The sequence below is a fragment of the Gracilinanus agilis genome, chromosome 1 (assembly GCF_016433145.1).
Source record: "Gracilinanus agilis isolate LMUSP501 chromosome 1, AgileGrace, whole genome shotgun sequence".
NCBI classification, from domain to species: domain Eukaryota; kingdom Metazoa; phylum Chordata; class Mammalia; order Didelphimorphia; family Didelphidae; genus Gracilinanus; species Gracilinanus agilis.
In genome coordinates this window covers 765601892-765626735 of record NC_058130.1, presented here as the reverse complement: position 1 = coordinate 765626735, position 24844 = coordinate 765601892, and positions in this window count along the sequence as shown.

The window sequence follows — 24844 nt, the reverse complement described above, 5'->3', positions numbered from 1 at the left end:
AAAGAGAGACCATTCCAGGCATAGTGAATATGCTCAAAGTCAAGAGATAGATACCAACAAGAAGAGAGGAGAGCAAAGTTACTAGATTGCAGAATGTGCTTGTGGGAGGTAGGGGTGGAGAGAAAGTATAAGAAGGCCAGAAAGATAGAGGAGGCCATATTATAAAGGACTTTGAATGTCAAATATATTATATATATATGTATATATATGTGTGTGTGTGTGTATGTGTATAGTCACATGTATGTATATTTATAGATGTAGAGGATGTAAAGATGTATATCCATCCATATGTGTATATATATATATATATATATATGCACATATACATATGAATATACATTGGCAGGCAGTTGGTACAATGGATAGAGTGCCAAGACTGAAGTCAAGAAGACTCATACTCCATTAAGTCTTCCAGGGCTCAAATCTATCCTCAGATATTTACTAACTGTGTGATCCTGGGCAAGTCACTTAACCCTGTACTCCTCAGTTTCCTCATCGATAAAATGAGCTAGAAAAGGAAATGCCAAACTATCTTAGTATCTTTGCCAAGCAAACCCCAAATGGGGTCATGAGGAGTTGGGTATGTCTGAAAAATGACTGAATACCAGATTCATCTATCCCTCCAAGCATAGGAATAATCAGTACAGTTGTATTTTTGTTGTTATTTAGTTATTCAGTCATGTCTGACTCTTCATTACTCTGTGGGCCATGTCGTCCATGAGTTTTTTCTTGGGAAAGAGTTCCTCATTTCCTTCTCCAATTGATCCTTTTGTTATGTAATCAAAAATTAAGTGACTTGCCAGGGTCACATAGCTAGGAAGTGTCTGGGGCTGGATTTGAACTGGTCTTCCTGGCTTTAGTCCCAGGGCTGTAGTCACTGGGCCATCAACTTCATCTTTAAGAATGCATATGTATAAACATATATATGTGTATCACTATTGAATGTTGTTTTCTTCGACTCTGCTCAGTGCTCTGGTATGTTGAAGTCTTTTTTGGATCCTGACTGTGTTGGGTGTCCCTCCTGGCTTTGTGTGATCTTTATTTTTTATTTATTTATTTATTTTTTAATAAACCCTTATACTTCAGTGTATTGTCTCATAGGTGGAAGATTGGTAAGGGTGGGCAATGGGGGTCAAGTGACTTGCCCAGGGTCACACAGCTGGGAAGTGGCTAAGGCCAGGTTTGAACCTAGGACCTCCTATCTCTAGGCCTGACTCTCACTCCACTGAGCTTCCCAGCTGCCCCTCTTTGTGTGATCTTTAAAGATGATGAGCATACTGTCTAGGTCTTCCTCCAAGTCACTGATAAAAATGTTAGCTAGCAGAGGGCTACACTGATTCCAGGAGCACTTCAATGGAAACATCCTGTAAGTGTTAAAATTTATGGTTTGGTTAAATATATGAAAATTATAAATCTTTTATTTACAAAAGAGGTGGAAAGAGTAAAAGTAGAGAAATACAAAAGGGTAGAAAAGACATTAACCTAACTAAATATTGTTCCAGTTCAGGACTTGTTAAACTTCAGTCAAAATTAAACTATCTCCAGAAGACAGGAAAGGAAAACCAGTTATCCACGACAATGACCGGAGCTGAAGGTAACTCCTGAGGCTGACTTCCTTCTTGGAGTTCACTCTCCCCTTCTTGGAGTGGCTCTTCTTGGAGTTCACTCTCTACTAGCCTCCTTCACCAGACTCCTTCATCAGACTGCCTGCTTTTATGGTGGTTTTCTGTCCCTGCTCCTTTTCATGGGGGCCAATCACAGTTTCCAAATTGTATTAGTTGTCACCTTTGGATTCTCACCTTTCTGAGTGTGTGAACTCTTCTTCTCACCTAGCATCAAGTAAGGTGTGAACTCACTAGGTGGTTTTCAAGCTTCTCCCACCTAGTTCAAGCTTGCGTTGATTCAGTTATTGCCAACTACAGTGTTAACTCCAACTAGGCAAAGAGAACAAAGGATTCCCTTTTCACAAGTGTGAACTAAAAGAGAACCAAGAATTCCCTTTTATAATCCCACCATGCTAACAGTGAACCTAGCCTCCAGGTCCAGCTCTGAATTGATCTGATAATATCATCATCCACTCCCCATCTCTCCATCTTCTCAACAAGAAAACTATGAGATACTTTATTTAAAAAATTGCTAAAATTGAGTCAAATGATAGCCACAGTGTTCTACTCTTCTACTAACTTAATAATCTTGTCAAAAATAAAATCAAACTAGGAACAATGAATGACCAGAAGTCGTTGAAAGGTAAATCCAGAGTTGGTGTCTGGGGATAAAGCAGCTCATAATTAATTATCCTCTAAAGGGAATGTGCTTGTCTGGGGAAGAAGAAAATTTCTACTTGGAGGTCTTTAAGCACAAACTCGTCAATAACTCATAGGACATTCTAACAGGGATTCCTTTATGTATGAGTTACTCTGATGGCTGCTGAGATCCCTTATTAAGCTGAGATTCTGTGATTTTGATCAGCCCAGTGTGATAGGGAGGGGTAATGCTAGTTTTACTGCTAAAAATATCTCAAACCTATAAAAGAAAAAAAGAAAGAATCCTAAGGACTTGGCTGTTGTGCCAAGTAACAATGTGGATGAATCAAAGCCAGACTTAGCGTGTGGAAAGAGCAGTGGGTTTTTGAACCAAAATGTTTAGGTTCCAATCTTGCCTCTCTCACTAATCCTGGGTAATTTCCCCCAACCCCTCTGGGCTTCTGTTTGCTCTTTTTTAAAATGGAGATTTTTTTTTAAATAGCTAGTACTTATAATATAGCATATTATACATATAATATATATAGCATATATTAACAATAGCAGCTGGCTTTAAAGTATTTCAAAAGGATTACATTTTATTATTTGATCCTCACTACAACCTTAGTTCAATGTTGTTAGGCATTTAGTTGTATCTGACTCTTCAGGACCCCTTTGGGGGTCATCTATGACCCACTTTGGGAGTTTTCGTGGCAAAGATACTAGTACAACATTTCCTTCTCCAGATCTTTTGATAGATGAGGAAATTGAGGCAAACAGAGATAAGTGACTTGCCCAGGGTCACACAGATAGGCCATTGTTGAACTCAAGAAGATGAGTCTCTCTCAAATCCAGGCCTGGCACCCCATTCACTGTACCACCTAGCTGCCCTACACCTATAAGTGCTATTATTGTTATCTTCATTTTACAAAGGAGGAATTGGAGACTGAGAAACAACTTGTCTTGGGAATCTAAGGCAGGATTCAAATTCAACTCTTCCTAACTACAGGATTCAATCCACTGGCTCCTTCTTACTCCACTTTTCAGGTATGAGTTAAACTAGATGGTGGCTGAGGTCCTGGGATTAGCTAGCCTCTAAAATCCCTTCTAACTCTCGAACTCTGGTCCTGTGATCCCAACAAGGAGGGATCATGGGAAGCACCTCAGGCCAGCCTGCTTAGGGCAGGGGCTGGGTAGGAAAAGTGATGTGTCAAGGCGAACATAATAGCATAATAACTCTTTCCCAGAGAGGCCAGGCAGTGACAGGTCTTTTAATGAAGGATAATGGTATTTTGCATTTAAATATACTCAGCTGTTGACTCATTACTGCAGTAGCCCCAGGAAAAACAAGTAAATCAAAAGGGAAGGGAGCATTTGTCAGGGCTGGTTCTTGTTGAGTAGAGTTTATGAGGGCAAGAGATTTGGGCTCCTTCCAGGGCTCCCCCACGCCTACCCATCTGACCCATCTGCTTACTCTTCTTACAGAAAGTAGTGCTGACTTGGGAGGGAAAGAAGACTCCCAGACCCTGTGGAGAAGTTAGAAACTCAGTGACCTAGATGAACAGGGAGCTGCCTGAATTTCATCTGCCAGCTCAGAGGAATAGAGGAGCTTAGATCAAGAGCTGGACAGAATCTCAGACACCATCTAGTTCAACTCCCAGATGCATACACAGGACCATCACTTTACAGACAAGGAAACAGAGTGAAGTAACTCACTTAGCAGTCACACAGAGTAAATAGTAGAGGTGAGATTCAAACTCATATCCTCTGACTTTATAGAATCAAGAGTGTACATCTTGAACTGAAGGGTACGTTGGAGGCCATCTAATCTAACCCCCTCACTTTACAGTGAAGGGAAAAGGTAATAAATAAGTATTTATTAAGTAACTGCTGTATGCCTGTGTTGAGTACTATTCTGAGTACTTTTACAAATATTAACTCCTTTGATCCTCACAACAACCCTACAAAATTGGTACCTCTGTGATCACATTTTATAATTGAGTAAACTAAGGCATATAAAGGTTGAGGAATTTGACCAGGGTCCCACAGAAGCAAGTGTCTGAGCCTGGATTTGAACTTGGTCCATTGAGCCATCCAACTGCTTCCAAAAGTGTCCAAGACCCAGAAAGATGAAGTAATGAATTCTTTGTTATAAAGGTAAAAAGCAGTAAGGGGAGAATTCAAACTCAGGACTTTTTACCCCACATCTTTCTCTCTGGAAACATGGAGTCAATCTATTTCCTTTAAGGATCACTCAGAAACTTGATGAATGTTGGGGAAAACCTCAGTGTTAAGAAATACTAAGGGAACCCTAAAGAATGTGACTAAAGTGAAGGACTAAAGAGTTCTTTCTTTAAGTCTGAGACTTCTACTTCAAGCTTTCAATGAATCATTATCCAATAGGAAGCATGGTGAATTTGGAAACAGAGGACCTAAGTTCAAATTTAAGCTTCAATTGTTATTCCCTGTAGCACTTTGGGCAAATCACTGGCCCTTTCTTGGCCTCACTTCCTCATCTCTGAAATGTAAGAGGTAGATGATAGATGACTTCCATCATTCCATATTTGATTTTACTATCCTATAATCTTTGTTCCTCCTCCAGGAAGTCTTCCCTAATCAACTCAAGTGTGATACATTTTCAGGACCATGCTTCCTTTCCCTGTTTTCTCAGTACGTTGTTGGAGCAAGTCCCTGAGCCCATTAGTGCCACCTAAACTGCTCTATGGCATTAAATCGGGGAAGAGATGCTTCTCCATCTAGGGAGGGGGATGTTCTTAAACTCCAGCACCTCCACACTCCTGAAACAATTCAGAGTAGCAGCATTCACACTGCCTGGGAGTGGGAGGTTCTTTATGCAGATTAGATCACAGGTTTAGGGGGAAAAATTGGTAATAATTTAATCTGAATATAAGCATCAATTCATAGAGCTAGAAATAGCTTTAGAAATAGTTTGGTCCAATCTCTTCGTTTACTAGATGAGGAAACTGAGGTCCAGAAAGAGAAGTTGTAACTGGCATGGAACCCTGGGTTTCCCTTGGACCCTTTAAACCCTAGAAGTGTTTCAGGTCAAAGAGAGAGCAGGAAGATTCCTTTCCTTCCTTGCATTCTTGTTAATGCTGAGGAAAAGGTGACTCTGGGCATCAGAGACTCACAATAAGGAAAGATCCCTATGAGAATTATTCTCCTTGCAATCTCCCCTATATTTCGAGATGGACACAGATATACATCTTCTGGTTCTGCTCTGATATCATTGGATTGTAATCTAGAACATCTACTTGTCCCCTAAGCTATGCTCAGCCAACCCCTGTGTCTTCAGGATACAAAACATCACTCTAGCCCCAGTCAGGTGACAAACATACCACAATTCTGCCCAACCTCATTCCATTCCCTTATCCTTGGTCACATAGCCCCAGCTGTCAAAAGGGTATACGAACCCCAGAATCCATCCCCTCTAGGAGGCAGTGCTGTATGCCTCTCAGCCAATTCAATATGAATACCAAATTAATAAATTTTCTCTTTTTATTTCTAAGCTAAGTTATGGAGTCTTACATTCTTGCAAAGGCTACCTATCCCAAACCTGGGGCTCACCTCAAGTTCTCCTAGAACAGTAACAAGATAACAGCAGAGGCAGGATTTAATACTATGTGTTCTAAAGTCCCTTTTAGCCTTAACATTCCTTATTCTAAGGTCCCTCCCAGCCTTGATATCTCTTGCTCTAAGGTCCCTTCCAGTCTTGACATCCTTTGTTCTGAGGCCTCTTCCAGCTCTGACGTTCTCTGTTCTAGGACCCTTTCTGTTCTGATATTTCGTGTTCTAAAATCCCTCACAGCTCTAATATCTTCTGTTTTAAGTTCCTCTCATAGTAAGAAAATCTACTTTATTATAACTTAGGATATATCATCAAGACTTTCATCTATCCATACCTACACAACAAGAAGCTTCAGTTGGTCCACAGAGAAAGTATATGACTAGAAGTCATTTCCCAGAGGTGCTTTTGATGTAGGAAAAATTTAGTCAATCTGACTTTAAAACCTCTCAGCCATTGGCCATTGGGAATAATTTATTATGTTTCAAGAGAAGGGAGACAGACTTTCTAATCTTCAGGTGATGCCATAGTACACAGAGTGCTGAGCCTGGAATCAGGAAGATGTGAGTTCAAATCTAGCCTCAATCACTTACTAATCCTACAATCCTAGTCAAGTCATTTCACCTTTGTCCACTTCCATTTCCTCAACTGTAAAACAGGAACAATAATAGCATCTACCTCCCAGGGTCAATTTGAGAATCAAATGAGATCATATTTATAAAAAGTATTTAGCACAATGCCTGGCACATAGTAGAAGCTCTCTCCCTTCCCCTACTAATCTGTTATTGGCTTCAGAGATTTGAGGTAAGGAAGATATTTTGTCCTTTGGTTGACCTTGTTCACTAACTGGGGTAAAGGAAAACAAGACAGAAAGGGTTTGATGTAATTGTAATGTACAGTAGAAATGGAAGTTTATTCTAAAATGGGTAACTCATGTTTTAAAAAAAGGGGGAAATTTGGTTCCTCCTATCTATGTGCCACCTGAGTCTCTTCCACATCAAAATCTGTGATTCTGTTAAATGTTTCAAGTCCCTTAGGACTTGAGACTTGAGTATTCTAGGCTACCAATTACTTCTTTGGGCTGAAAGATTCTGTTCTCTTTTCCCTCCATCAAACTCCTGGAGACAATCCTCACTGCTTTTCCAAGACTGGTGGTAGAATACAATGGGCATGTGATGCTGTCAATTAAAAGAAAATAAACATTTGAATCATGTTCCTGGTGCTTCATTAGAATGCAGTTGGGACTCACACTCCTTTTCCATTTGTAATTAGAAGGACAAAGCAGATGGTGACACAGCTCACACCTAAAGAGAGATGTCTATTTTCATATTCCTAGGATATTCCTCTGCCATTGTCAGTTATCTCTATGGAAATATTAGTCTAGAAGAGTGATTATGCCTGGTGTTGATGGCTCATTTTAAGGGGAAATCTGGAAATAAGGCACAGTCCCAGGCATACTGTGGGGTCTGACCAATCTTCTGAAGGGGGCAGTATAGGGAAAAGTCAGCCCATCATTCAATAAACATTTATTATTTACTGACTATGTGCCAGGCACCTTCCTAAGTGGTGGAGATACAAAAAGAGGTAAAAGGAAGCCCTATCAGGGACAAAGAGGTGGTTCAATGGACTGAGAGCCAATCCTAGAGAAAAGAAGTCCTGGATTCAAATTTGACCTCAGATACTGCATAGCTGTGTGATCCAGAGCAAGTCACTCAGTCCACCATTGCCTAACCCTTAAAGATCCTCTGCCTTAGAACCAACACATAGAATTGATTCTAAGACATCAGATAAGGTTTTTTTGTTTTGTTTTGTTTTAAAATACAGCCCTACCTTCAAGGAACTAAGAATCTAATGCAAACAAATATCCAAAGCAAGGAATGTACAGGATAAATCAGAAATAGCAGAGAGAAGACACCTTAAATTAAGGAGGCTTGTGGAAGGTTTCCTATAGAAGATAGGATTTGCACTGTAACCAGATGTGGAGATGAGAAGTCTGAATTTGAGACTCAGCCTATCCACTACTGAGCTGAGTGTCCTTCTGAAATCATTTAATCTTGTTGGGGCTCAGTTTCCTCATCTGTGCCATAGGAAGGATTGATATTATGGTCCTTTCCAGATCTAATCTCCTATGATTTTATGAATGCCTTCAAAAAGAACTTGGGTAGAGAAAGGAAAGAGAGTGGGTACCAAACAAGGACAGACTTAAAAACTAAGACATTTCCTCTTGGAAAGACAAAATCTAAGGGGGAATCAAAAACTACAAAGAATCTTAGAGAACCTTAGTTCAACTCCTCACTTTACTGATGAAGTGAATGAAGCCCAAAGAGGACAAGCAACTAACCTAAGGCCACACATTGAAAGAGTGTTTGGATTTGAAGTCAGACAACAAGCAGCTCTTTCATTTGATACATTTTTGACCCTCAACAAATCCGTTAGCCTCACTGGGCCTTAGTTGACTCATTAGTAAAATGACATAATTACACAAAATGGCCTCAAAGGGCCCTTTCATCTCTAAGTCTACCTGGATTTTTCTACATTTTTGGTGTATCTGTAGAGGCATTTAGTAGGTGGTATTTCTCCAGGAACCAAGGTTAGGACAAAAAATAACTAGAATAGCTTCATTTTTTTCCTTTCTTTCTTACTCTCCACAAGAAAGAGAGAAAAAATAAAGGGAGAAACAAAGAGGAGGCAGGTATCAGGTAGGAGGCAGTAAGAACTGAGTTTCAAAAAAATCTGAACAGTCTAGTATATTGTGCTCATTTTTTATAAGATGGATTTGGCAAGCATAAATGTCAAGTGTTAAAATTAGGTTCAAAAAATCAGTGTCTCAAGTATAAAATAGGAGAGGCATGATTAGATAATGATTTATCTGAAAAACAGATATTTTGGTAGACAGAAAGCTCAGTATGAATTAATAGTATAATATGAGATGGCATACAAAAAACTATGATGATCTTGGGTTTCACCAAGAGAGGCATAGCTTCCAATATCATGAAGTCTCACTGACCTCTTATCTAGACAGATACTCCATTATATTTGTTTCCAGTCTACAACAAAATCCTTTATTAGTATTTGGATCAGTTGTGACTGAACCAGGTAATTTAGAGCTATAAGTATTATGAGAAGGGAATTTGTGTGTTGATTTGATTGATCAGAGATTTGAACTTCCCTTCCATTTATTTTGAATTTGGGTCAATCAGAAACCACAAAATTGATCCCATAGGCACTGCCCCCTTGAGTGGTGCTAGGCTAATTGCAGAATAGGGATTGGTTCCTGGGGAGTGATGTAAGAGAGATAGTGTGTATAGTAAGGATTTATCAGATGAGATCCAGCAAGAAGGTGGTGGGGAGGTTATTTCCTGAGGCTGAGATTCGGAGACAGACACTGAATTGTTAGGCTCTAGATTATTAGGTTAGGAAATTCTTCACCTCCTTTTTGTATTTCTCTCTTATTTTCTTTTTCTTACTAATAAATTTAGCTATTAATAGTCTTATGACTTAGGGTTAATTACAGTTGGCAACATGCATTCTAACCATTACAATTTTGACAACCATGAAGGGAGAACAAGTACTCTCATTTTCTTCAGTACTTTTTTCTCTCCCAAAGTTATTCTTGAGTAGGCTTGTTAGAAGCTAAACTCTAGAGTTAGGAATTGTTACTCCTCTTTAAGTTGATAGAGCAGTTTGGGATAGACATAGGGGCAGATTAGCCTCATGGCTACAGTTGTTGGTCTAGTGCTGTGGAACAGTTTGGAAGCCCTTTGCATTTCTATGGATAAACTGCACTGTTGTTGCCTCTTGACTACTTCTGATTCTCTGAGAGTTCTGCACAGATGGGTGAGATAATGTCTTTTCCCTTTAACGAAGAATAGCTGAGTGCTACTGCCTGGTAAGCTGGGTGTTTTGTTTTGTTTTGTTTTGTTTTTTAGCAACAATCAGCTACCTCAGGGCTTCACCTGGGGTGGGGGGGCACTTTCACTTCCCTGACTCCCTGCTTTAGGGAAGGATACCCTGCCCCCATGAGCTACCTATCTCATAGCCCAGAACTCTACTCCTAGAAGTATGCTTTTTCTTTAAGGCTTTTCTTGAGCCCCCATGTGCCCCTAGCTTAAGTGTGGAGGTGGAGCACTTGGGGAGAACTGCAATAAAGATCAATAAAATTGCTCCCTTAACCCTGAGAAGAGTTCAGATTCTATAAGGGAAAAATCCCAACAGCCCACACAGCCTGTGCTTTACATCCAAAACCTATGACCCTCTTAGCTAAACTCAAGCTATATCCTGAAGGTTTTACCTATCTACCTAAATAGGTGACTGAGTATAGTGCTGAAAATAATGACCCACACTGTGAAAGAGAAGTTTTCTGACTATCTCAAAGAGCAACTATTTCCTGAGAGCATTACCAAGCTTGCACAACTCACAATTTTAGATTGTTTTTGTTTATTACCATTTCTGGGTGTAATTGTACTGATAGGATACCTTCAAATTTACCAAATATTTTATCCATTCCTCCCTAAGAAAAAACAATGAAAAGATACCTTGATTGATCTCAAGACTCATATAGAATACCTTGAAAAATGCATCTCTCATCTTGCTCAAACCATCTCTTGTTCTGATCAAACCATCTCTCAATATACACAAACTACTTCTCACTCTACCCAAACTACCTCTCCCCCTATCCAACCCATCTCTCCCCCTGTCCCTATTCCTCCTCCTTGTCCATTTACCTACTCCATTGCAACCCAAATAAAAATTGAAGATAATTTAAAGGCCTATTCCTCCTAAGAGAAGTATCCACTTACAATAAGGGAGGGAATGTAGTGAATATTAAACAACATATATCTTTCACTCCACAAGATATCAAGAGATTCAAGGCAAATACCCCTTTCTTTGAAGTTGATCCCATTGTAGTCATAAAAACGTTTGAAAATATTTATTGCACTTATGATCCCACATGGATTGATGTGGAAAATTTGCTTCAAGCCTTTCTTACAGAAAGAGAAAGAAATAAAGTGTCTGTCTCTGAATCTCAGCCTCAGAAAATAACCCCCACCCCACCCCAGCTTCCTGCTGGGTCTCATCTTATAAATCCTTACTACACCCACTAGCTCCCTTACATCACTCCCCAGGAATCAATCCCAGTTCTGCAATTAGCCTGGCACCACCCAGGGGGGCAGTGCCTGGGGGATCAATTTTGTGGTTGCTGATTTACCCAAATTCAAAATAAATGGAAGGGAATCTCTGATAGATCAAATCAACACATAAATTCCCTTCTCAAAATTCCCCCTGTGATTCTATTGGGAGATGTGCATGTTGAAATCTCTCCAATTGAGGGTCTTGGGAGATTAACATGCTTAGTCTCCCCAATGAATCACTTCAAATAACCAACCTATACCTCTAAGGATTCTCCTGCTAAAGGTGTATAAAACATTGCATTTTTTAAAGGGGAAATTATAGCAATCTGGGAACAAGAGGGGAATAGAAGAGAAAGAAAACAAAAGCAAAAATTAATAGATGTGTTGACAAAAAGCCAGTTGGGGGCATTCCCCTTTAACTTAAGAACTTACATTAAAAATATATGTGTTCAACCCCCTTTAGTTCAGTCCATTTTGGATTTCTTGTTGCAGTGTGTGGTTTCCACAGGCATCTCCATGGCACCCTCTTCAAAAGATTAGTCTTCCTGATTCAAGGTGTTAGTGAGCTTCTTCTCCTAAAATTCCCCAAAATATTTTAAACCCTGGATTTTAGGATATTTATACAATCCCCCTTGAGGAGGGTGCTGACCAACATTAGGATCATCCCATAATAATTATAAACAAAAAAGAGTAAGCAAATTCACAACAAGTCCTTGGATCACTATTAAGATCCAATTAAAATAATTTACATCCTATAAACCTGTAGGACAAATACAGCAACACTGAATTTGTCCAACAGCTGCCAGGACTATGGAAAGCAGCCATATTATACAAGAGGAAAAAGGGACTAGATTCTGATGTAAAAGGGAAATATGATTCCATGGTCTGATTTTACCTCAGTCTTAGGGACAGGGGAGCCAAAATGGCAGCCAAAATGAGATACTTGTTGGAATGTGGCATGGAGAGTCCAGCTTACATGTCAAATAGCTGCTTCCACAAACCTCAAACAAGTCCTTTGTCTTGGTGCAGATATTCATCAACCTCACAGGGATTTTTTATCTCTTTGACCATGTGCTTCTTGGCATTTTACAGTGGCTCTTTTGTAATCTCTTGTTTCGCAATCAGACACAATCATTAATAAAAGTGTCAGAAAAGAGATCATCTAGTCCAACCACTTTGATGCACAGGCTCTGAAATTGCTTTTCTGACACTCACTTGAACCAGTTCCCTGCCAGGTCAGCTATTACTTCTCCTTTATGATCCTAGGGAAAACCTGGTGGGTTGGGAATTTTAGAGATATAGATCATAAGCCCCTACGAAAATATTTCCACCATTAACCATTGATATCAATTGATCAATATAATAAGCTAATTAAATCTAAAGACAATTAGGCTTTAAAATAGATATTTTCTAAAGTAATATATTAAATTAGGGTACCCTTTCTTATAGAATCTAAGGGAAAGTGGGCTCAAGTTGAGTACCTAGGACAAAAGGACAACTCAAAGCCCTGCATGTAATTTTCCTGGAAGTCTTTCTTCCCTTCATGAGTTCCTCATGAAATTCTCCTTAAGCATAACATAGTTTTCTGCTAGCTTCCTTGTAGAGTCCTCAAATCTGCTTTCCATAATCTCCATAGTTTGTCCTAAATTTCAGATTCTAGACACTGCTTTTAGCCATTGCTTTCTCAGAGGCACTTGGATGTAGGTGAGTTCAAATCTTCTGACCCTCTGAAGTTCAAAAAGTTTCCTTTTGGTCAGAGGTCAATCAGTTATTCAGAAAGTATTTATTAAGCATTTACTATATGCCTAGCACCATAGGCTTCAGGGATATAAATACAAGCAAAAAAAAAAGGACAATCTGTCCTCTCAATGAGTTTACATTCTAATGGAAGAAAACACAGAAGGTGACCAGAAAGTTGCAGGGATTAGAGGGAGGAAGTACCCATGATGGAACATTGGTGGCCAAATCCAAAGAAAGAAGATTGAAGGGTCTAGGCCCTTCCCCAAAATGGAGGTTGTGGAAAGAATTTGCTAATGGGAGAAAAGAGCCATAAAGGTTGAAGAAGAAGGCAATTGAGTCATGGTGGCAAAATCCATAAGTGAGAGAAAGAGAGTGAGTCTCTTCTTTTTCATCTTATGCCCAATAAGTTTCCTCTCAAGGTCCTATGCTCATCTCTGTAATAATAATATGGGTTGTGAACCAAATTGCTATTTTGTGGAATACCCACAAATGAAATGGTATATATTGTTTTAGTACTTTTGATTGATTATTTCAATATATTTAATCATCTGAAAAAGGTATCAGGTTAGAATATCTTGATGATTACTTTAAGTGGAGTTGGTTGATTTATCAACTCAATTAACTCATTCATATACCCTCATTTTAGATGAGGAAAATGAGGCACAGAGGTGTTAAATGACTTGTCCAATGTCATAAAGGTGGAGACCTTTGAGGTCATCTAGTCTATCTCCATTATTTTATAGATGAGGAAACTCAAGACTGACTGTTAAGTGGCTGGTCCATGGTCACATGGATCACAGAAGCAACTGCGGTAGGATTTGAATCAAGGATCCTTCATTCAATCCATGGTATTTTCCATGGCAGCAACATGCAAAGCTTCAATAACCTTCTCAGGATGCAAAAACAGGTTTCATCTTGCAAATTTGGGCTCCAGTTCAGGTATCTTTCCATGTCACCAAATTCCTTCACTCAAACTGTATTACATTATATTGCATTGAATCAAATTGAGGATTCTTTTTTAGCTATGGAGTAAGCCAGATGGGCTCAGAGGGTCCTTTCCAACACTGAGAAAATATGAAAGAAAACAGGTGTTCTGGAAGGTTTTTTCATGCTCTCAGAAATAATGGAATAAAAAGAAGACCTTCAATATGTGGACCACTGTTTCCTTCTCCTTACCCTTCCTCCTCCACCTTCAGCTATCCTACTTCTACATCCCCTGTACGCTGAGTCCTGCAGGGCAGGGCCCCATGGGGAGAAATCCAGACCTCACTCACCATGGAGCTCAGCTTTCTGCCTCTGCCCCGGTGCCCTTAGTCTGGTAACAAGAGGAGTTTGTCTCAGCTCCTAATTACCAGTAAGACACAAATGATGCAAATATTATGCTAAATGAGGCCCCTTAAAAATAGCAGAGCCAGAGCAGAGGGAAGAGATGCCTTGTCATTTGCAATTTGTAAATGAGCTTCATACCTCTTTAAAAAAAAATCTTTCTCTCTCCCCGCTTCCTCCAAGGGGTTGTTGTTGCTAATCTGAATTCCTGAAGGAGTCACCTTCCCTCAAGAAAGGTGTCCCCTAAGGGGAGAAGAGAAGAAGGATGGGAGGCCAAGCGAGGCCCTTGATTGTCTGCATCTGATTAGCAATTACACGCAGCAAGATCCAGATGTAAATACTGTCATGGCCTGATAGGAAGGTGGCTTCAGCAGCAGGGCTCCAGGCTCTGGGAGGAGCAGGTTGGGGAGAAAGGGAGAAGAGGGAAGCTGGGAAAGAAGCTGGTTATCCTTTCTTGGAACTGGTTTTCTGGAATTATCTCTTCTGAGAGCCACTTGTCATGGTGTTTGGAGGGCTGACCTTGGCACCAGGACAACCCGAGTTCAAGGACTGTTTTTGATACCTCATAATTGTGTAACCTTGAGCAAGCCATTTATCCTCTAAGTAACTTTCTCTAAAGTTGAGGCATCGTCCTATCCCACTTAAATTCAAGTCAATAAAGTCAGTTATTAAATGATTTCTCTGGGTTGGCACTGTGATAAGCACTGAGGATAAAAGGAGAGAAAAAAGCATCCTTGCCTCATGTAGCTTATAATCTAATGGGGGTAGATAACATGCAAGATCTATACAGTATAATTTGGAAATAATGTCAGGAGGAAAGTTCCAGCATTGAAAGAAAGTAGGAAAAGTTCCTTGCAGAAGAAGAGATTTAAATGATAAGATGTTATGTCCCAATATCTTCATCAAGTGAAAATACTCTTGAATCAAATAATCACAAGTTTTAAACTAATTGTGGGGGAGTCCTTGATTAATTGGAGCAATTAAAAATAATTAAGTGGATAGAGCATCAGGTCTGGTGTCAAGGATAAAAGAGGTCAAATCTGGTTTCAGATGCTTACTAGCTATGTGACCTTGTGTCACCTTGTTTGCCTCAGTTTCTTCATCTGTCAAATGAGCTGAAAAAGGAAATGGCAAGCCATTCCTGTATCTTTGCCAAGAAAACCCCAAGTGAATCATAAAGAGTTGGACATGACTAATCCAACCAAACAACAGAAAACAAGCTCAATTAATTTAAACATCCTTGAAAATTATTAGATGGGCTAGAGTGATGTTTTATAGGAAATGTGGTTAGATTGGAGGAAACTCTGTGTGCTATCTGTAAAATAGAGCATAATCACAAATCAGGGATTTGAGCACCTGGTAACTTAGTATAGACCAGTGATGGTGAAACTTTTTAAGACCAAGTGTCCAAACTGTACCCTCATGCCACATGTGAGCCACTCACTTACCCCAGACAAGGGAAAGAGTAAGGGCTCCCATTGGGTTGCTGGGCAGAGGGACAGGAAATATGAAAAATGTCCTCTGGTGTGGTGGAGAGGGGCAAGGGAGCAGCCCACTCTAGCATGCATGTCATACGTTTACCAACACAAGGGTAAACACTTCTAACCACACCCTTAGTAGGAATCACTTGTGGGTAAAGAGAAGGGCTTTGACCTAAGCCTTTGTTTCAGCGCCATACCTCTTAGCTGGGGGAGAATTTGAGATTATTTCATACCAATTATACCCCCATAGTAAATATTTGTCTGTCTAACTAATTAATAACAACTGATAATCATTGGAGGAAATGAAAAATCAGTAGAGGGGCTCATGAACCATATAGTATTAGACAACCCTCTCCCAGTCTGGAACATTTCAGGGTCTCCTAGAATCCCACAGAAAGATATAGCATCCATGCTTTGGGAAACCAGTTGGTCAGTACAAGGAAAGATTGAAAGAATAGCTCAGAGCCAATTATTATAATATAATTATAAATTATATATATAAAATAATTATAAATTAATAGGTTACAGAGAAGGTAGTGTAAATGGAGTTTCCTTGGTAATGAGAGCCTCTTACCCCAATGAGATTGCAGATCTAATCTCTGTCACTATCATTTTCCCAGGTCTGGGTTAAGTAAGACAATAGATGTCATCAAACTTGTCACACTTCCGCCATTATCACAGACTCTTAGGAGCAGAAGGACCTTGAGATCATTTTTCCCATCCCTCTGCATCCAAAAGTAGGATCATGGGATCACATATCTCAGAAACATATCTTAGTTTCAGAAGAAACTGAGTCTCAGGGAGTTGAAGTTACTTGCTCATAGTCACAAAGGCAGTGAGCATTAGAGGCAAGATTTTATGCCACATTCTCTGATACTAGAGCCTGTGCTTTCCATGCTATGAATTGCATTCTCTCTCACTATCCTAGGTCACAGGGGGTCTGGTCCTAAAAAAGAAACTAGACATATGATTTCATCAGAATAGGGATTCCCTGGTGGGAAAACTTTCCCCATTGAAACAGGTTGCTACCATACCTGTAACTCATATTCTTAAGAGTTTAAGGTGACTCAATCATTAATTCATCCATCAAGAATTTGTGAGAGGTAAGATTTGAACCCTGGTCCCTTAACCCACTCATTTTACAAAGACTGAAAACTAGAAAGGGGAAATGATTACCTTTAAGACAAAGATTCTTTATCTTTTTTGTGTTTGGATCCCTTTGTGATACCCATGTTTCCTTTTTCAAAATAATGTGAGTTTTTCATTCATAAAGTAAGTTACAAACTCAGTGGAATTGTTTGTCAACTCCAGGAAGGGGGAGGGAAGAATGGTGGGAGACAACACAAATCATATAGCTTTGGAAAACTTTTGTGTAAATTTGTTATTGGAATACAATAAACATAAAATTTTAAAAAATAAAATAAAATGACATACATAGGATTGCAAACTATTGAAATAGAATCATCGGTATTTTTTTTAATGTTCATGAACCTCAGGTTAAGGGCCCCTGCTCTAGGACCTTTCAGAACCAACAAAATGGCTGTAATTCCCAGGAGAGGAGTAGGAAGTCTTTATATCAACAGATATGTTGGCACATAGTATGAGCTTAAAAATGCTGTTTATTGATTGATTCAATTATTGCATGCTTCCTAAGAGCAAAGCCTTGGGCTAGACAATGATGATACAAAGTTGAAAAATGACTCAGCCCTCAAGGAGCTTGAAAATAAATTGGAAGGGATATGACAGATACAAGAGTCACTATGCTAGAAGACAAGATGACAAAGAAGAGAGAGATCCCAGACAAAGTATTACAGAAAATTTTGAAGAGGGAGAGAACACTTAATTAACTTGAGAGTGTGGGGTAGGAGGGGATCAAGGAGTAAGTCATGGAATGCCTGGCAGATGAGCTGGGCTGAGAAGGAAGAGAAGAATTTCAATAGGCAGGAATTAGTAATTCTTTTGTTTGTTAGTGGACCAAACAAAAGTCTGAGCAAATACATTGGAGATAGCTGAGTGGGTGATATGGGGAACACAAAGACCTTGGCGAGGATTAACAAGAAATTAGGATGAAAAGAGAAGGAAAAGATTCAGGAGGAATAAAAACACCAAACTGAGGTATCAGTGTGTTATTCTCTAGCCAATGTGGCATCAGTGAATTTTGGAGAGCAGCAGTGTAACTTGGTCAGATCTGTAACTTAGAAAAATTGTTCTAAACTATGAGCACAGGGGTAAGGAGGCACCATTCCTGGCTCAGAAAGATGAGGGGAGATAGAGGTGGCTTCAGTTGAATTCAAATTTTTAAAGACTGAATTTCATCCCTAGACTTTTGGTTATCCTTTTCCTTTTGGACTGTTTTTTTGTTTGTTTGTTTGTTTGTTTTGTTTTGTTTTGTTTTGTAAGTCATCTTTCACTTTCTTTGCCTTGTTTTCAAGCTGACCAGTTCTGGACTTTAAATAACTATTTTCTTGTTTTAGTTCATGTGCTTCTGTTTCCAGATGACATATTTTGCTTTTTAAGAAGTTCTTTTCCCAATTTTATTAAGCCTCTCTTGTTTTTTGAATGTGTTTTGAGTTCTTCCAAACCCTGTGTCCAATTCACTGGAGTTCCTGTGTTTTTCTTGGTGTTCCTTGGTCCTCCTCTGTTCCATTTGTTCTTTGTTCATTACCTGAATAGAAGCTATCAATTGTAATTCCTTTTTTTCTTTTTCTATTGTTTACTCATATTTTTTTCCTTCTTTCCCCATCATTGACTGTGTTCTTGCTCCTCTGTTTATTTTTTTTTTAATTTTAAACCCTTAACTTCTTTGTATTGATTTATAGGTGGAAGATTGGCAAGAGTAGGCAATGGGGGTCAAGTGACTTGCCCAGGGTCACACAGCTGGGAAGTGTCTGAGGCTGGATTTGAACCTAGGACCTCCTGTCTCTAGGCCTGGCTCTCAATCCACTGAGCTACCCAGCTGCCCCTCCTCTGTTTATTTGATGGAGCTGTGGTTTGGGGCTATTCTGCCCTGAAGGGGTTACTTCTCTGCTCTGCTGATTAACTGGATTAGGCAAATGGAGCTGACCAGTTGTATTAATGAGCCCTGAGGCCAGATCTTCCCAAGCAGACAAAAGAAGCTGAAGGTGAAGGTAAAAGTGTGGAAGCTAAATGCAGTTACTCTTGAACTCTTCTCTACTCCTTTCTGCCAGCCACTTCCTTGCCAGTTGCCCAGTCAGAGCCCTGAGCTTCCCATGTTGTCACCAAGGCACTCTGTTGCAGTTGTAGCCTTTGCCCTGGGATCCCAGTCAGCCAAATTCTTACTGAGGGTTTCAACACAGTAGGTGGGGGAGGGGTGTTGGAGATTGAACTTCCCTGCCCTCTGAAGGCTTTTTATCTGCATTCTTGATAGATGGGATTAAGCCAGCCAAGCTGATCTATAGACTTAGATGTGCCCTGAGGCCAGAATATCCAGAGGCAGAGGCCCAGGATGGAAGAGTTGTGTCTGAAGGCTATGATGAAGCTGCCCTCCTCTTTGCCCCATTCCTCCAGCTGCCTCCCTGCCAGCTGTGATCAGAGCCCTGAGCCTTGAGTAGCTGTGGTAGCAAGGCATTCCCTCTGGGCTGGAGCCCTCATTCCAAGATTCCAGCAACCACTTGAGCCTCAGCATAGTAGGTGGGGGAAGAGTCCTTGGACCTTCTTTCTTTCTCTTCCTTAAACCCAAGAATTCAACCTTCCCTGCATACCTTTTAACTTGAATTGAGCAGGAGGGTCCCCTGGCTTTGTCCTGTTGTATTCGGTTTTGTGTCCCCCTTGAAGCACTTTGTTTTTTGTTGGTATGGAAGGGTTTTCACAAAGGACTTGCCTTTTGCTGTTTCCAAGCCACCATCTTGACTCTGCCCTTGACTTCAGATTTGGGCTTTGAAGGATGGGTGAGTTTATATAAATAGATGTGAAAGGATATCTATTAGCTGGGCAGAAGGTGTTACTGGTTGGTGGGGTTGGGGTGGCAGGGGGAGGGATGGTGTATAGTTCCCAGGATGTTGGGTGAGTCGGTTTTAAGCACATTGCTATTCTTATCATACTGCAATCATACACCATCTGATTTTTGCTCTGAGGTACCTGTCTTCTATTCCCTCTGATAGCTCCCTGATGAGAATGCAGTTCTTTTCAAACAAATGAATTAATGCATGAATGAGCAAATAAATAACTGGACAAATGAGTGAATAAGCAAGCAAGTGAATGAATGAGTTAAATGAATGAATGAATAAATTTATCAATCAATCAGCATCACCCTCACAGAATGTCAGCATCACAGACTTGGAAAGGAAGGATAGCCAAGATATCTAGTCCAACTTATATCAAACCAACAGTTCATCTAGCTTTCCTTTGAAGACATCCAGTGATAAAGAACTCATTACTTGTGAAGGTTATAAATTTCACTTCATGGTAGCTTAATTGACAGAAAGTTACTGTGAATTATCCCCCCCTAGACATCAAGCTTGAATCTTATTCACAGTGGTTTGTCTCCTTCTTCCCCATTGTTCTTAGTTATGCCCTCTGGGGCCAAGTAGAACAAATGTGAGCTCTCTTCCACATTCAGGGGCATCTAGCACAGTGAATATAGCACTGGACCTAGAATCAGAAAGATGTTTAGCCCTTTCAGTCGTATCTGACTCTTAATAATCCCATTATGAGTTTTTCTTGGCAAAAATCTTGGAGTGATTTGCCATTTCCTTCTTCCGCTCATTTTACAGATGAGGGAACTGAGGCAAACAGAGTTAAATGATTTTCCTATTATCAAACATCTGGTAAGCATCATTCCTGACTCCAAGTCCAGCACTCTATGCTGAGGCACTTAGCTACCTCCCATCATTTACCAGTCTTTCATCAACATAATTTTGAATCTCCACTCTCTCATCCAAAGCATTGTTTATCCTTCCTAGCTGTATGCAGTTTCAAAAATGTATAAACATGTTGTCCATGGTTCTATCCACACTATGTATCATTATAATTTTGGCTCCTTCCCATGTTCTTATTGGTCAGGGATCTAGGTGACCTGTAGACATTTTCTTTGTCACACTGCTTTTTTGTTGATGCAAAAAGCATCCTGATGCATACTTATCTTTTAATTTAGCTTCTGTAGAAATTGTTACTTTGGTAGCACAGAGTAAAGAGCATTGGTAGCAGGTGCTACTACCTACTTTTGTGTCTGGAGGCAAGTCACTTTGGCACTATGGGACTCAGTTTCTCCAACTGCAAAATAAAGGGATACATTAAATGATCTCCAAGACCTTTTTAAACTTGGACAATACACAAATCTATGAGTCTATGCTTACTAGTCTCTCTTCCCAAGAGCCCTATCCAGATTCTATCCGATTTTCTTGGTTATAGGAAGTATTTTTTATATCTCAATGTCCCCAAGGGCCAAAACAGTGTTTGGTGCATAGTAGGTGGTTAATATGTATTAGTTGAATTGAAGTCAAGGAAACCAGAAACCATTTGTCCCAACTAAAGCATAATAATATAAGGTCTTAGGAACATAATAAACTTAAAACCTGAAGTGATCCTTAAGGTCATTCAGGTCAATGCTGGGGTTTGAGCTATAGCATAATATAGTAAAAATTGTAGTCTTGAGAATGAATAAATGAATGAATGAATAAAGCATCAATTACAAAATATTGTGAGAAGTGCTGGGTACACAAATAGAAGAATAAGACAGTCTCTGTTCTTAAGGAGTCCACATTCTAATGGGGGAGATGACATATATGTAAGATTTTAATTGTAAGTTAATAAAAGGACACAAGATTTTTAGCAGGGCAGATTATTCTGTCAACCAAGCCAAATGTCAGGAAGCACTATTCTGCATGAATTATGCCAATTACAGGGTAACATACCTTCCAGAGCATACTGAGATACTAAAGAAAGAGGGGTCCATGCCAGTTTGGTTATTGATAGATTTTATTAAGTTTGATTAGGTTAATTGAGGGCATTTACTCACAAGAAGCAAGTCCTGGGCAGTAGGAAGATAGGGTAATATAGTGGATCCCTGTCATCAACCCTAGGAAAGATCAGATATTTTATAGAAGCAACAAAGAAGCTATAGTGCCAAGGATGACTCACTATTGTGTGCAAGTTTTCTCATGGGATACTTGGAGCTTCTTTTGCTATCTATATTTACTCAAAACAGTTTACATTCTCTGCGGAGTTCTAGGTCAGGTTCCCACTCAGGTTATGTTATAAATAAAAGGGGTCCAAGGGAGATGTATAGATGTTGATGTACCTATTTGTACTCTCCTCAGCTACAGATGATGGAGGAACACCAACTTGGATCACCCTTGACTGTTGCTGTAATTTATCCCTTTCTCTCTAACAGTTGCCCAGGAAGGACTCTTGAGATGTTAAATAGATGGGTAATCTTTCCAGGTCCAACCTGAGGTTGGATAGATTAGTATTGGGCTATTGATTTGCCTTGGATGATGTTTAGGATCTGACTGCGTTTGACTCCCTTCCTAGGGCCCGTGATATAAAGACTACTTAGGAAGGTACTTGTTGAACTCTCTTTATCTATACTCAGGGAAAGGATAACAAGGACCAGGATTGGGGATTGGAGACCCTATTGATCTATTATCTATAAACTAGTTGGCAATCAGGACTGGAGGTTATTGATCAGGTGGAAGCTGGAGATTTGCTCACTCCACTACCTCTGGCCAGACCTGGCCACAGCCAAGCCAGAGAATAGGAAAGCTATCGATGCAACTGTATTGATGATCTTATTCTCTCAGCTTTCTTACTACCAGTGTTGGTGATGCATTAGCTCTCACAGTCTATCAGGAAATAGCTTCAGAGTTATTACTGCCCTCTTCTTCATAGATCTCCCTGCCACCCTTCAACCACCCACTCAGAGATTTCTCAGTCCAGAGACCTCCAGAGAGACTTCCCTCAAAGTGTCTGTCAGGGGTATTTATACCATGGGGCTAACTAACGTTTGCCCCTGGCTCATGGCACCTGGGAACATTCCGAGTCTTCCAACAGCCATCTCTGACATTCAAGGTGGCATCCATCACTTCCCAGATTATGAATATAACAGTTACCACCATACAGCCACATAGAAAGGCCCCATGATTCTTATATTTCATTGACAAAGTACATGATAATGCCTCTTTGCTGTCATTTCCACTGATAAAAACACCAATTTCTCATAATAAAACATTTGCCCTAGGCTAGAAGCGTTGCTATTCTCAAGATTCTTGGGTTCAGGGTCGTCGGTTATCTCTATTGAGTTCTGAAGGGAGATGATGATCAAGATGTTGATGGCTGTTTGACCTGACTGGGAGTATGCTGCCTATTGTCTCTCTCTCTCATGGTACCAGGTACCATGCTGTTTCAACTGGGTTGAGCTGCTTGCCCTGTAAGTAGCACTTGGCAGTTAATAAGGATGGCTGACCCCTTCTCCACAAAAGCTGTTTCCTTTGATGATGGATGTGAGGGCTGAGCTAGAAGCAGAACCTCTGGTCTGGCCATTCCTATGGGTTTTATGCTTATCTGTCAGTTGGTGGCAGTTGGTCAGCAGTTGCTGCTGTTGGTGATGAAGAAGGTGAACCCCCTTCTCCGCAATGATTTATCCCCTTAATAATGACAGTGGGGACTGGTATGAAAGAAAATAATGATTGTTTGGAAGACAATATTATTCTTGAGGTTTGGGGTTCAGAGTCTTGGAGGTGAGAAAGGCAGAGGATCTAGGCTCAAATCCTACTTCTGATGCTTACTCTCTATATGAACTTTGACAAGTCCATTAATCTCCTTTGGCCTTAATTTCCTCTATAAAATTAAGGGGTGGGGATGTGTTGGTCTCTACTGTTTCCTCCTTCTCCAAATCCATAATACTTTGGGTTGTCTAATTTTGCAAATGAGGAAACTGAGGCCCATGGCAATTGAACAACATGCCAAAAATTACACAAATCATCAGTGGCAGAGTGCTTCCTGATGTCTTTAGCTTTCTGTGTTTTTCTGTCAAATAATATGAACTGGAGACCTTGAGAGGAAACCTCAGTAGAAGTTTGAGAATAGGGGAGCAGAGAACACAGGAGACTCATCAGAATGCCTTGTATCATCCTGCAGAGTCTGTAGGAGAAATTGGCTGCCCTGACTAGCTGTTCCATGCTCTTGGGGGTCACTCGCTGATGTAAAAATACATTAAAAATACATAAGACATTTCTTATGCTTGCCTGTCTCCCATTCCCCACTGACATCTCTATCAAATGAAACCTGAAACATCCTCTGGGTCCAACAGGCAAATGTGATGTAGTAGAAGCAGAAGACTGATGAAGAGAGGACCTGGGTTTAAATGTCATCTCTGCTACTGGCTGACCATGGGACTTTGAACAAGTCACTTCCCCTCATTGACCCTCAGTTTTGTCATCTGTAATCAGGGAATTGGATCTGATGATTTCCAGATTGTAGAATGTAAACTCAGTGATTTTCATTTCTGTCTTTGTATCTCTGTTGTCTATCATTATTCCTAGTATATGATAGGTGCTTAATAAATGTTTACTGATTGGCTGATATATGATAATGTAAGGCAGCATCATGCCACAGTGCTTAGAGAGCTGGCCTTGAAGCCAGGAATATCTGGGTCATATGCTGGCTAAGCGGCTCTAAGCAAATCATTTAACTGCAGAGTGCTCTAAGCAACTTTCTAAGATGATTGGTTGTCTGTTGTCCTTCATACTTAAAGAGGACTAAAATGACATCACTATGTTGTTGTCAATGTACAGTGTGTCAGACTGTGGCTGATCAGAACAAGATGAGCTCAGGAGGCTCAACCACAGGTCAGGGCAAAGATAGGGCATATAAAGTCTCTAAATTTATACATATCTCATGTTTATTTTGAGCTATTGTAATTCTGCTTTGCTCATCTTCTTTGATATGGGCACTCCGTGCTGGGTGGTCATGTGCCAGTGTCTCCCATATCTCACAATCAATACCAGAGTTCTTCAGAGAGAACTTCAAAGTGTGCTTGTATTGCTCCCTCTGACCTCCATGTGAGCAGTTGCTTTGTGTAAGTTCTCCATAAAATAATCTTTTAGGCATAAGTATATATGGCATTCAAATATCATGACCAGCCCATTGGATGGCACTCTCCATAGCAGAGTCTGGCAGTTCCACTCAAGAAAGGATCTCAGTGTCCCATACCTTCTTGCCAGGCAATCTTCAGAACCTTCCCAAGATAATTCAAATGGATAAATTCAAAAGAAATTATGATCCTATTTTAGTAGAAGGAATTTCCGCATCAGGAGATCTTATGCCAATAAAACCACCATCTCTGTGAACCTTCCTGAGTCCCCATCCCACCAACGCTGA